Genomic DNA, 11954 nt, shown 5'->3' with positions numbered 1-11954 from the left:
TTGGCAGAGACTCCAAGGCAGGCAAGGGAGTGGGAAAGCTTTACAGTGGGAAAAAGAAAAAAAAGAAGGTTTTGGGTATGGACGCTGTTGGCATGGGGAAGCTGGAAGCAGTCTAACTAGAAGCGGGGCATCCTATGTGATTGCTTAGGGGCAAATATTTGGCTCTCTCCAGTTTGTGCTAATTAGGAAGTGGGGACAAAACTTAGGGAAGCTGTCAGTTATTGAGTATGTACTGGCCATTTGGGGCCAATTGCTGCAATAACTGGCTTCGTAGGGTGGTTGCTTCAGGTTGTGGGTGAGAGTTCTATTTTTACATATGGCCTGGCCATTGTCTCTTTTTATATTCAATGTCTCATCAAAGAGATGTCTGCAGGCCTTGCAATTAGTTCTGTTCTTTTCCTTGTAAATTTCCCAAGCCCCGTGGGGTTACTTTCTATTGGAAGGAAGTTTGATATTCTGGACAAAATCCCTGGCTGAGAATCAGAAGACTCGGGTTAGTATTTGGAAATCTTCCACTGATTTGTGGGGTGACTTTGGGCAAGTTTCTTTACCTGGATGGGTTTCAGTTGTAATTTGGGGGTCCCGTCTGTAAATCGGGGTATGTAGTCTGCTTCAGTTATCTCAAAGGGCCAATATTAGCAGACATTGCATACTCCAACTGGGGAAGGTTTAACAAATGGATAGTTACAAAAGAAGGGGCAGGATTTATGGAAAGCAGTAAAGCACAGTCCAGTAGCCTGGGGATAGTTACAGAAGGAGATGTTACTAACCTTAAGCCCACAGTTGCAAGTGAGGGGGCGTATGAAAGGATTGCCTGATAGGCGCTGTGCCTTCAGTAGGGGGACGGGTCCAACCTACCATGTCCTGGCAGGAAGAGAATTGGGAAATACATACCCAAAGCTTACTCTCCTCCAAACCTCAGCTCTCCTGCCATTTCCTCCCATCAGGCAAACCCAGTTAGAAGCTAGAGAGCAAGAGAGACAGTTCATATAATCCCTAGAGGTCAGCCTCCCAGGTCCCAGAGTAGAATGGAGAGAAGAAATGCAAACATGGAGGGGGGTATGGAATATAGCCATTCACCAGCTCAGGGGCCCATCCTGTATTAAAATTATTTGAAACACTTTGTTCGGAAAGATGCAGCTTCCAAAGTGCTCTCACTATCACTTTCTCATTCTTAAAACAGTATGTCAGGAGACAATAAACATTATGCCCCATTTTACAGGTGACAAAACTGAGGTCAGAGCAGTTAAACGCACTACCCAGTGTTACAGGGAGGCAGTGGCAGAATCTGCATTTGGTACATTTTTAACTCTTTGTATACCAGTGACCTCAGCCAAGCAAAAGATCCATCCGGGTTTCCTACACAAGAACTCTCCCCAGGAAAGGCCATGTGATGCAGGAGACTGAAAATACAAGGATTTGACATGGATTCACCAACTTGTGCAATGACATGAGCAAGATCATTTAACTTTTTAAGACTTTTGAGTTTCCCCGATATTCAATGAGCTTATGATCATGGGTACTTAAGGTCAAGAAGCTGTCATGAGGCTCAAACACAGGAAAGTGAGACATTACCTGGTTTTAGATGATCGGAGAGTCTCTCTAACTCAGTGCAAACCTTCATTAGATGCTATGACAGAGCCACCTCCTCCTACCGTGTGGATGAATTTTGGGGTATACTGCATCCCGTGCTCATATTTCGTGTATAAATGTGACCTCCCCACACAGAAGTGCTTCTTCCTTGTGTCAAGATCTGCACAAATGGATGTGAGACTTCAGAAATTAAACCACTCTCAGAAGGCAAATCCTAGTTAGAGTGGTGGACATAATTCTCTAGCCTTCCCCTGGGATTGCTATCCTTCTAGATGTCCAGATAACCAGAATTTGAGCTCTTGGTGGTGGGGGGTAACTGCAACTAAGCCTCAGTCCCCCTCACCTGTGAAACGAATATATAGCACTTAACTGATACTGTCAAGAAAGTTAAATGAGATAGAGTGCAAAATTATCAACTAAGTGTGTAGTAAGCACTCAATAAATAACTAAACCATCATTATCAACACCGTCATTATCCCGTCATCCCCATCATCATTGTCATCATCATCATCAGCACCATCATCATCATCATCACCACCATCATTTCTGTCACATCTAGGAGCTGGGTCATCCAGGAGCTAAGATTTTTTAAAAAGCAACCATAGTTTAAACCGTAGCTGGAAAGCCAGATTTGCAGGAGTCCTTATTATTATTATTATTAATTTCTGTCTTGGCATTGCTGAGTCTTAGTAAGACGTCACTGGACATTCTGACCTGGCCCCAGGCATACTAGGGGTCATAAAAGAAAAATGTCCTTTTTTCACTGCAGAGTCACTATTAAAAGAGGATAACTGAGTCACTCCTGTTTTCCCAAACCCAACACTGATAGTAGCAGAAGTAAGCACAAGACCGAACATTCATTGTTGACATTGTAATAAGCCTTTTGCGTACATGCTTTCATTCAACCATCACAATAAGCCAGTGAGGGAGGTATGATTGCTATTCCCATTTTACAGATTAGGAAAGTGAGGCTTAGGGAGGTTGAAGAGCTCACTCGAGATCATAACATCCAGGCAAGGATGATGCCTGGCACTCAGAAATACTGACAGAGCAGGGCAGAAAATTGAACCCAGGTGTTTCAACTCCAGCATCCAAGCTCATAATCATTTTGCTATACTGCCCCCTGCTTAGTGAGAAGTCCCCCAAGGGAGATGTTCTATTGTCATCCTGTGAGTGTCTAGGTATTATTTTTATTAAAGCAACTATTTCTTTATGGCTCCAGAAGTCATCCCTCGTGGTGCCCCTGGCCCTGTCTTCATCACCTTTGGACACTGCTGGTCATCGCCTCCTCCATGACAAATCCTTCAAGTTTATCCAGGATGTATTGACAATACAGTCCAGGCTGTCTCTGAATTTTATTGTCTCGCCTCCTTCCTCCTCACCTCCCACACTGCACAATCTCACTGTTTCCTAAAACAAGCTCATCTTTCTCAAGAGCACTATTAGAGATGCTGTCAATCAACAAGAAACACAATAGATTCTGAAAGATGGTAGAAAAGCCTTCCGACGATGCTTACAGTCAAGGACCGCATCATCCCAGGTCGAAGGGGAAAACACACCCGTGCGGTCTCTCTGCTTCCTCTCCTTTGGAATTCCTTTCTATTTCTAAGCTGGCCAACTAACATCTGCATATTACCAGGTAAATAAAACTCTGAGGAGAGCAGAGCTACCCAATTAAGGGCTCCAGGTGAAAAGAAGGTGATAAAACACTTCATTTCAGTAGGAATGTCTTTACAGAAACGCCAGAATTTGTTCACCGGTTGCATGTAAATGAGATGCGCAGGCACCATAATTACATCACCTGGCCATCTTGCTCCAGCACAGAAGCTGGGCCTCTGGTCTGTGGAAACCTTGAGGAAGGGGCCCCCTTTAGTCCCCAAAACCAAGAGGGTGTGATCCCAACAGGGTAACCTTAGCTCAGCCTCTGAGCTTGCAAACCGTTCATTATAATCCCCAAACTGTCACATCGCTCCCCTAATGAGGGTGTACATCTTTGGCAGCCTCGGGACAGTAGTAACTTATTTCATGACAAATTCTGGGAGTTTTATGTGCCTGCTCCATAAAAAAAGAAATGCACCGTTTCCATAGCAATGCGGGGTCTTTTGGGCAGCCCCGTTGTGACAGCGAAAGCCCCCGCATTCTTCTGGGAACCGTTCTTTTTGTTTTTCCTGGAAGCTCTTAAATTGTCCCCCAAGCAGTCTCCTCCGCCCTCATTTCGTAGAGGACCAAATGGCACAATCCCAGGTTTGCCAACCTGATGATTCAGCTTAGAAATTCTCAAAAGCACTCAGAGCATCCATTACAGACCCTGGCAAATCTGAAGATGAGGCTCATCTCTCCTCTTGGATTAGAATAGAGACAAAGCATTGCAGGGAATAACACTTTTAAATGGCTGGCGATATCTGATCATGTTGATCTATGGCTTATGGAGCTATGACAGAAATGGGCTGGGGGCCAGAAAAGCCCAGTTCTTGTGCCAGTTCTGCCACCAACTCTAGGCAAACAGTAAATGCTCCAGAGCCTTGCTTTGGACATCACATTGACTTGGGTTTGACAGGACCAGCTCACCTCACTGGGTTATTGAAATGATTAGATGGGACAATATATGTAAAGAATGGTACCAGGCACTATATAAGCAACCCATAAATGTTAGCTAGTATTTTCCCATCACCTTGACAGTCAGGTCCAACACAGCCATCCTTCTTCCAACCATCATTCAGTACCAGTAACTTTCCACTTGATCAATGGGTTTGCATGTAGATAGAGATAAATGCTGGCCCAGCCATGAGCAGGTACAGGGTGGATCTGAAAGCTGTCTGTAACCCAAGAGGCACATGGCTTTATTTACTTCACTCCATTAATCTGTGTGCTATGGCAGCCCCAGCCCAATCCTGGGCTACTGATGAATATAACAGGGATCTGGTTATGTTCTATATGGCAGCCCAAGCAGTAATACTCCAGTCATTTCCTGGATGTGAAAAGTGCACCGAAATGTGAAACTGTCCACTGAGCACGCACTCAGACTGGAACTAGTGCACCAGACTCGAGGGGAAGAGACCTTTATCGAGTCCAATTCAGACTATGGGGTGAGAGCTGTTTAAATCCCCTCAGCCCTTGTTTGCCCATCGATCAAATGGGACGGTTGTTCCTTGCCTTATATTTACTGCCTACCCTCCCTGCCTTAAGTCCAGACTCTGACCATCTTACCTGGAGGATTTTGACAATTTTGGGGTCCCTTCCTCCTTCCTACCCACGCTTCCATCCTAGACAGTCCTCCAGAATGTTCTAACGTGCAAATCTGGTTGTGTTGCTCCCCAGCTAAAGCTCTCCCAATGTTTCCCCCTTGAAATTCTGGAAAAGACTCCAGAGGCCTTACCCCCCAGCATCTGGCCATGACCATCTCTCAACCTCACCTCTCCCTCTCCATCCTCCTCTCCCATGGCTTATCCTGCTGCAGCATCCTTGCAGCTCCCTGGGTTCCCCTTCACCCTGGACACTTAACACGGTGCTCCTCACCGCATCTACACATTAGAAGCACCTAGGAAGCTTCTAGAGGTCGCAGAACCCAGCCCCACTTCCTGGAGAGCCTGATGGCATTGGTCTGGGAATCCCAGGTGAAGGTAATTAACAGCCAGGGTTGATGATTGACCCACAATCAGATTGTGATTGCCCTTAAATATGTTGGCCACCTAGACCAATGGGTCTTTGTTTACTCTTTGCTGTGTTGTTTGACTTTGGGTGCAGAAGTTTGAGTTATTCTTACTCAATTCATGACAAGAAGCCATCACTGTGCTCGGGCAGATCTCTCTTTTGCTTTCTTCATTTATGCCCTTTATTCCCAGTCCCAATGTCACTCCGCCTCCTTTGGTGATCACGCTCCTGTGTTCACTGTGTATCCTGTCCTTTTTTTGTGGCCCTGTCAGTTGCATTTTTAGGGTTTGCTCACTATTTCAATTGCATATGTGGTCAAGGGCTATGGATTTCATTCTGTGCCTTTCTTCTCTGCACCAAGCGCTATGTTTTTTGGGGGGGTTGGGGGGATTTTGTTTTTTGGTTTTTTTCAGTACTCTACAAATTACACTTTATTAAGACCAAGTACTATGCTGAGTAAAATTGGGAAGATCTTGATTTCGTTTGACCATATAAAAATTGAAATTCCTTTTAACTTTACTTCTTAATGAATTCCACCCTACCCCCTCAGAAAAATCCCATACATGTGCATACACACACACGTACACATACACTTCAAAAACAACATCTAAGTGACCTCTTTGGAAAAGGTTATTGGGCAGTTTTAGTGATTTTCCTTAAAGCACTCACTCCCCTAGAGTATTGTAACTACATCAGTAGAGTCTGCTATGAAAGATGTCCCAGAGCTATGTTTTTAAGAACACTATGTTGGTACCAAAATTCCTGATCATCATTCTAAAGATTCACAGAAGGACTTCCCTGGTGGTGCAGTGGATAAGAATCCTCCTGCCAATGCAGGGGACATGGATTCAGTCCCTGGTCCAGGAAGATCCCATGTGCCAGGGAGTAACTAAGCCTGTGTACCACAACTACTGAGCCTGCGCTCTAGAGCCTGCAAGCCACAACTACGGAAGCCTGCACACTTAGAGCCCTTGCTCCACAACAAGGGAAGCCACCGCAATGAGAAGCCCACACGCCACAATGAGGAGTAGCCCCTGCTCGCTGCAACTAGAGAAAAGCCCACATGCATCAACGAAGACCCAACACAGCCAAAAAAAAAAGATTCACCAAATGCACAATGTGCATCCCCTAGGGACCAGGTCCACTTGGCCTCCAACCCCCATCTCACAATGTCAGAGTAAATATCTCTGCGCATAACCCTTAGGAGCCCAGTTGAGAATCTCTTGAAGATACATACCCAGAAATGCATTTGTCAGGAAGTGGGGCATATATGTTTCCATGTTAACTGACCAAGTGTTACTGAACAGTTCTTCAGAATGGCTGCACCAATCCACACTCCCAGGCCAATGTTTCATTTGTCTATTTCAATATTTGGGGGCTGAGGATCTTTCTGAGAATCTGATGAGACACTTGGAAACTTTTCTCCAGAAAAAGTAAATATTATCATAATAATCATTAAAACAATTTATGTATTAAAATAACAATATTAGTATTTATTTATCCAGATACATGTATTAGTTTATTAAATTTTTGCAACAACTTTTAAAGGTTCGCATTACTATTTTTTAATTGTGATAACATATAACATACAATTAACCATTTTAAAGTGTACAATTCAGTGGCATTGAATGCATTCACAATGTTGTATAACCACCACCTCTCTCTAGTTTCAAAACTTTTTAAATTTAATTTAATTTTTTCAGATTTACTGAGATATAATTGATACATAAAACTGTGTAAGTTGAAGGTGTACAATGAGTTGATTTGATACATTTGTAAATTGCAAAATGATTACTAAGATACTACTAGCTACCAACTCCATCTCATCACCCCAGATGAACATTCCATCTTCTTTAAATAATCACTCCCATTCCCCTTCCTTCATCCCCAGGGACAACCAGGAATACGCTTTCTGTCTCTATGGATTTGACAATTCTGGACATTTTATACAAAAGGAATAGTACAATTTGTGATCTTTTGTGTCTGGCCTCTTTTACTTAGCATAACATTTTCAAGGTTCATCCACGTTGTAGCATGTAACAGTATTTCATTTCTTTTTATGGCTGAATAATATTTCATTTTATGGTATACACATAAAATAATATTTCATTTTATGGTATACACCATAAAATGAAATAAACATTTAGAGATATCTATGTGGACATATGTTTTCATTTCCCTAGGAGTGAAATTGTTGCATCATAGAGTAATTCTATGTTTAACTTTTTGAGGAACCCCCAAACAGTTTTCCACAGTGGATGTACCATTTTTACATCCCCATCAACAATGTCCAAGAGTTCTTATTTCTTCATATTCTTACCAACACTTGTTATTTTCTGTTTTTATATTGTTGTTATAGCCATCCTAGTGAGTGTGAAGTAGTAGCTCATTGTGGTTTTGATTTGCATTTTCTTTTTGTTTTAATTGAAGTACAGTTGACTTACAATATTATGTTAGTTTCAGGTGTACAGCAAAGTGATTCGATTTTATATATACACAATATCCTTTCTTTTGATTCTTTTCAATTATTGTTTATTACAAGATATTGAATGTAGTTCCCTGTGCTACCCAGTAAATCCTTGTTGCTTATCTATTTTATATATGGTAATGTGTATCTGTTAATCTTATACTCTTTATTTATCCCTCCCCACCCAATTTGCATTTCCTTACATGACCAGTGACATGGTACATCTTTTCATATGCTTTTTGGCCATTTGTACATCTTCTTTGGAGAAGTACCTATTCAGGTCCAGAGGTAGATATTACTATTAGCCTCATTTTCTAAATTAAGGAATTGAGGCCAAACTGGTTTGGGAACCAAGGTGACCAGATAGCAGAGCCAGTGAATAAGAATGCCCCACTTTGCATTAGATTTGTGGAAAGGGAGTTACTGAACACCCTCCACCAAGATTCCATAGACTTCACATTCAGAATTCTGCCTGGGACGGTGAGTCTAGTACAAGATGAAGTGTGTAATTCTCAGTATAAGCTCGGACAAATGAATGAAGCAACTACAAGTCCCTTCAGAGCTTCCTTTGCCTCAAAAGAAACAACTTTATCGCACAAGAATTCATAATTCAGCCTCAGATTCTGTGTGCACCCCAGGACAGCTCCAGAGCATGCCCCACCCTCTGCAAGCTGAGGCCGCCTGCCTAGTGCCTTAAGGGCCGCCAGTGGATGCCTGGATGTCTAGTCAGGGTTGTTATTACATCTGGATCAATTCTTAATCTTTCAGTTTAGCTTTGAGCTGCTTGGTGACCTCTGACAAATCAGGTATAAATCATTCCACCCTGCCCAGGTAAGAGGCATCTCCCCAGCTGTGGCCCCATGATATTTGAGATTTTCTTGGAGGCCAGACCTCTTCTAAAGGTGGTGCATGGTTCTCAGCCATGATGACCCGTTCAAAGGCAGGCAGATTCCTTGGCTTTAGTGAAAGGTGAAATCAACAGCAGCGTGTCAACTCTGTCTTTGCTCTAGGTAGAAAGAGGCCATGCATTGCATCCATTGACAAAGTATCTCAGTGCTGGGAGTCACTTTCTGGGATGCCATGAGGCTAATCTACATTATTGATCTAGTTCAGAATTTGTACTTTTAGAATTCAGAGAAGCAGGCAGTGAAAAGTGAAAAGAGGATGAAGCAACGCAGAGGAGACAGTAGCGACTTGAAAGCGCGGCCACCACCGCCGCCAGCATGAGCCTCACCAACAAGCCCAAGGGTGAGATGACCCTGGTGGAGCCGTAGAAGCGGGAGGAGGAGAAGTTTAACACGCGGCCACTCTCTGTGCTCACCCAGTGGGTCAAGAACAACACCCAAGTGCTCAACTGCCACAACAAGAAGCTCCTGGGCCATGTGAAGGCCTTCAACAGGCACTGCAACATGGTGCTGGAGAATGTGAAAGAGTTGTGGACCGAAGTCCCCAAGAATGATAAGGGCAAGAAGAAGTCCAAGCCAGTCAACAAGGACCACTACATCTCAAAGATGTGCCCGCGTGGGGACTCGGTCACTGTGGTCCTGCGGAACCTGCTCATCGCATGCAAGTAGGGGCCTCCTCCCGGCCGTCAGAACTTGCCCCCTCATTCTGCGAAGACCTGCCCTTTGTGCTGGGAATAATAAAGTCTTACTTTTTTTCTAAAAAATGAAAAAGAAAAGGAAAAGGAAATATTTAGTGACCACCTCCTATGGGTTAAGAGTGGAATCAACACCATCACATAATAAACCATTTAATCTCTCCAGCCATCCCATGAATTGATTATTATTGTCACAATTATTTTACAGGGAGGAATTTTATTTTTTTAACTTTTTTTTTGCATCACGTGAGCCTCTCACTATTGTGGCCTCTCCCCCTGCAGAGCACAGGCTCCGGACGCACAGGCCCAGCGGCCATGGCTGACGGGCCCAGCCGCTCTGCGGCACATGGGATCCTCCTGGACCGGGGCACAAACCTGTGTCCCCTGCATTGGCAGGCAGACTCTCAACCACTGCGCCACCAGGGAAGCCCCTAACTTTTTATTTTATAATGGTGTATAGCTGGTTAACAATGTTGTGATAGTTTCATGTGCACAGAAAAGCAACTCAGCTATACATATACATGTAACCATTTTCCCCCAAACTCCCCTCTACAGGGAGGAATTTTAGTTCTGAGAGTTAAATGGCCTTACTGTAGTCATAGGGCTAGTAAGGGCTGAGTCTAAAATCCAAATCTATAAGACTTTTATTCCTATGCTCTTTCTCATCTAAAAATCTCAATAAGTCTTTATCTTCTGCCTCACCCTTCCTAGGAGTTCTTCTCTCCAAATCCACGTGAAAGAATGGAAAAGTCTTTGTAGCTGAAGAGACCCAAGTTCAAGTATGGACTAGGCTAATACATAGGTGCAACCCGCTTCACTTCACTTCATCAGTTTTCTCATTTGCAAAATGGGATTGTTGTGAGGATAGACTGAGTTAAGAGAAATGAGTGCAGCTTGAGAATTGTGTCTTCTAGAAAATTTCTTTGTTGAGTTACACACACTTTCAAGAAGGTTCTTAAAGATGACACAACTTTAAGACCAAAAAGGATGCGTATTTAGTGGTGAAATTTTAGAAACCAGGGCAGTTCCTTAAGTAGGTCATAAGAAAGCACCTTAAATTACATCTCATGGGTAACCTCACATAATACACGGGCAGACATGTGCTAAGGTTGGCAGGGTCCTAATCACTGAAGAGAAAAGTTTCATACTTTGTCTTGTAGGTGATCTAGTATCCCTAGAAAGAAAGCAATTGAAATCTCAGCATTCTATCTGCCAGGACTTGTTACCAATGGAAAAGATAGTCTGATTTCTGATTTGTTTATTTTGGAAGTCATTTGATCATTCTGGCTCCCAGACAAAGAGAAAGCTCTTTTTGGCCAACTAGGGCTAAAAGAACCTGAAGAATGGTAAATCTATCTGCCTGCAAAGTCCCGTCAGATCCACAGTTCACATTAAGCAAGATAGAGAGAGGTCAACAGAGCTTTATTTTTCTGATGAGAAACCATGGCCCAACCTTCATTTTCTCTTCTGTTCATAGACCCTTTCTTTCCTCTTGTACCACTTTCTCTTGATTTTTCATGCTTGAGTCAATCAGTCAATCAGCAAACCAATCAGCCTGCAGGGAAGTGGTGTTGTATTCTAGTAGCAGGAACGGTGGTATTAACAGTGGTGATGGTGGCAGGAATTATAATAGTAGTAGTAGCAACATAATAACTTCGCTTGAGTGCTTACTATGTGCCAGGCACCATTCTAATCCTCTAACATTTTCATCTATTTCATTATCCCAGAGGAGCTCATTACTTTTTGCACTGTCACACAGCTGGATAGTGGTGGAGTTGGGTTTGAAGCCAGGTCTGAGTCTAGACCCCTCACTCTTGCCTACCCACTGTGCTTTGCAATCTAAGATGAGTGGATTTGAAGTCAGACTGATGCAAGATCAAATTCTACCATTTCCCAGCAGTGTGACCCCTCTGAGTGTCCTCATCTGCAAAATGGCATTCATAAAACCTACTTTTGCAGGTTGCTGTTAACATTAGAGTGTACATACATTGCACACCTAGTACCAAGCACTTACCTTATGTGAGGGCCTGCCCCTCCTGTTAGGCTTAATGGGTAAGGGGATAGATTCTGAGGTCAGTATTTGAGGTTCAAATGCTGGAACCACCACGTCTAGGTGTTTAGTGTCTCTGGGCCTGAAAATGGAGCCATTGTGTAAGTGGGATTACAGGGGGCATGCAACGCAATAACATCTATAAAGCATTTACCACAGTGTCTGAAGAATAAGAAGAGCTCAAGCAACAAGGATTGTTATCAGTATTATCATTTGATCCTCAAAATCCAGAAGAACACCTGGCTTGATGTATTTGGCTGAATGCATTTGAATGAACGCTAGGCTCAGCAAGGGTAGCCCATAACACACTGCTTTCCAATTCAGGATTAATATATGCATTCTACCCATCTCACTGGATGCCTCCCTGGTGTTACATTCACCTGGTTACTCCGTTCCTCATCTCCCTAGGAAGGTGTCTCTGTGTAGTGCCCCCATGAAGAGGACACTGTTGTGATGGATGGTTCTGTTGGAACTGCAGGGCATTGACAAACGCCAGCTTCATACATCACAGGGCCATCAGGACTGGCACTTTGATAATGTATTATGTGAATACATCATCAGAATGCTGTCACCCTGGTGATGGATTCAGCAAC

General features: G+C 43.3%; 1 pseudogene across 1 annotated transcript; it reads left to right on the top strand.

Moving 5' to 3' along the window:
• The first annotated feature begins 8823 nt into the window (after positions 1-8823).
• On the top strand, positions 8824-9285 carry LOC309817232 (small nuclear ribonucleoprotein Sm D2-like; annotated as a pseudogene). Its single transcript has one exon. The product of its transcript is annotated as a small nuclear ribonucleoprotein Sm D2-like (transcript).
• The last annotated feature ends 2669 nt before the right edge of the window (positions 9286-11954 follow it).

The sequence above is a fragment of the Mesoplodon mirus genome (assembly GCF_964341445.2).
Source record: "Mesoplodon mirus genome assembly, chromosome: 15".
In the NCBI taxonomy this organism is placed as follows: Eukaryota; Metazoa; Chordata; class Mammalia; order Artiodactyla; family Ziphiidae; genus Mesoplodon; species Mesoplodon mirus.
This window is presented reverse-complemented; position numbering and strand designations above follow the sequence as displayed.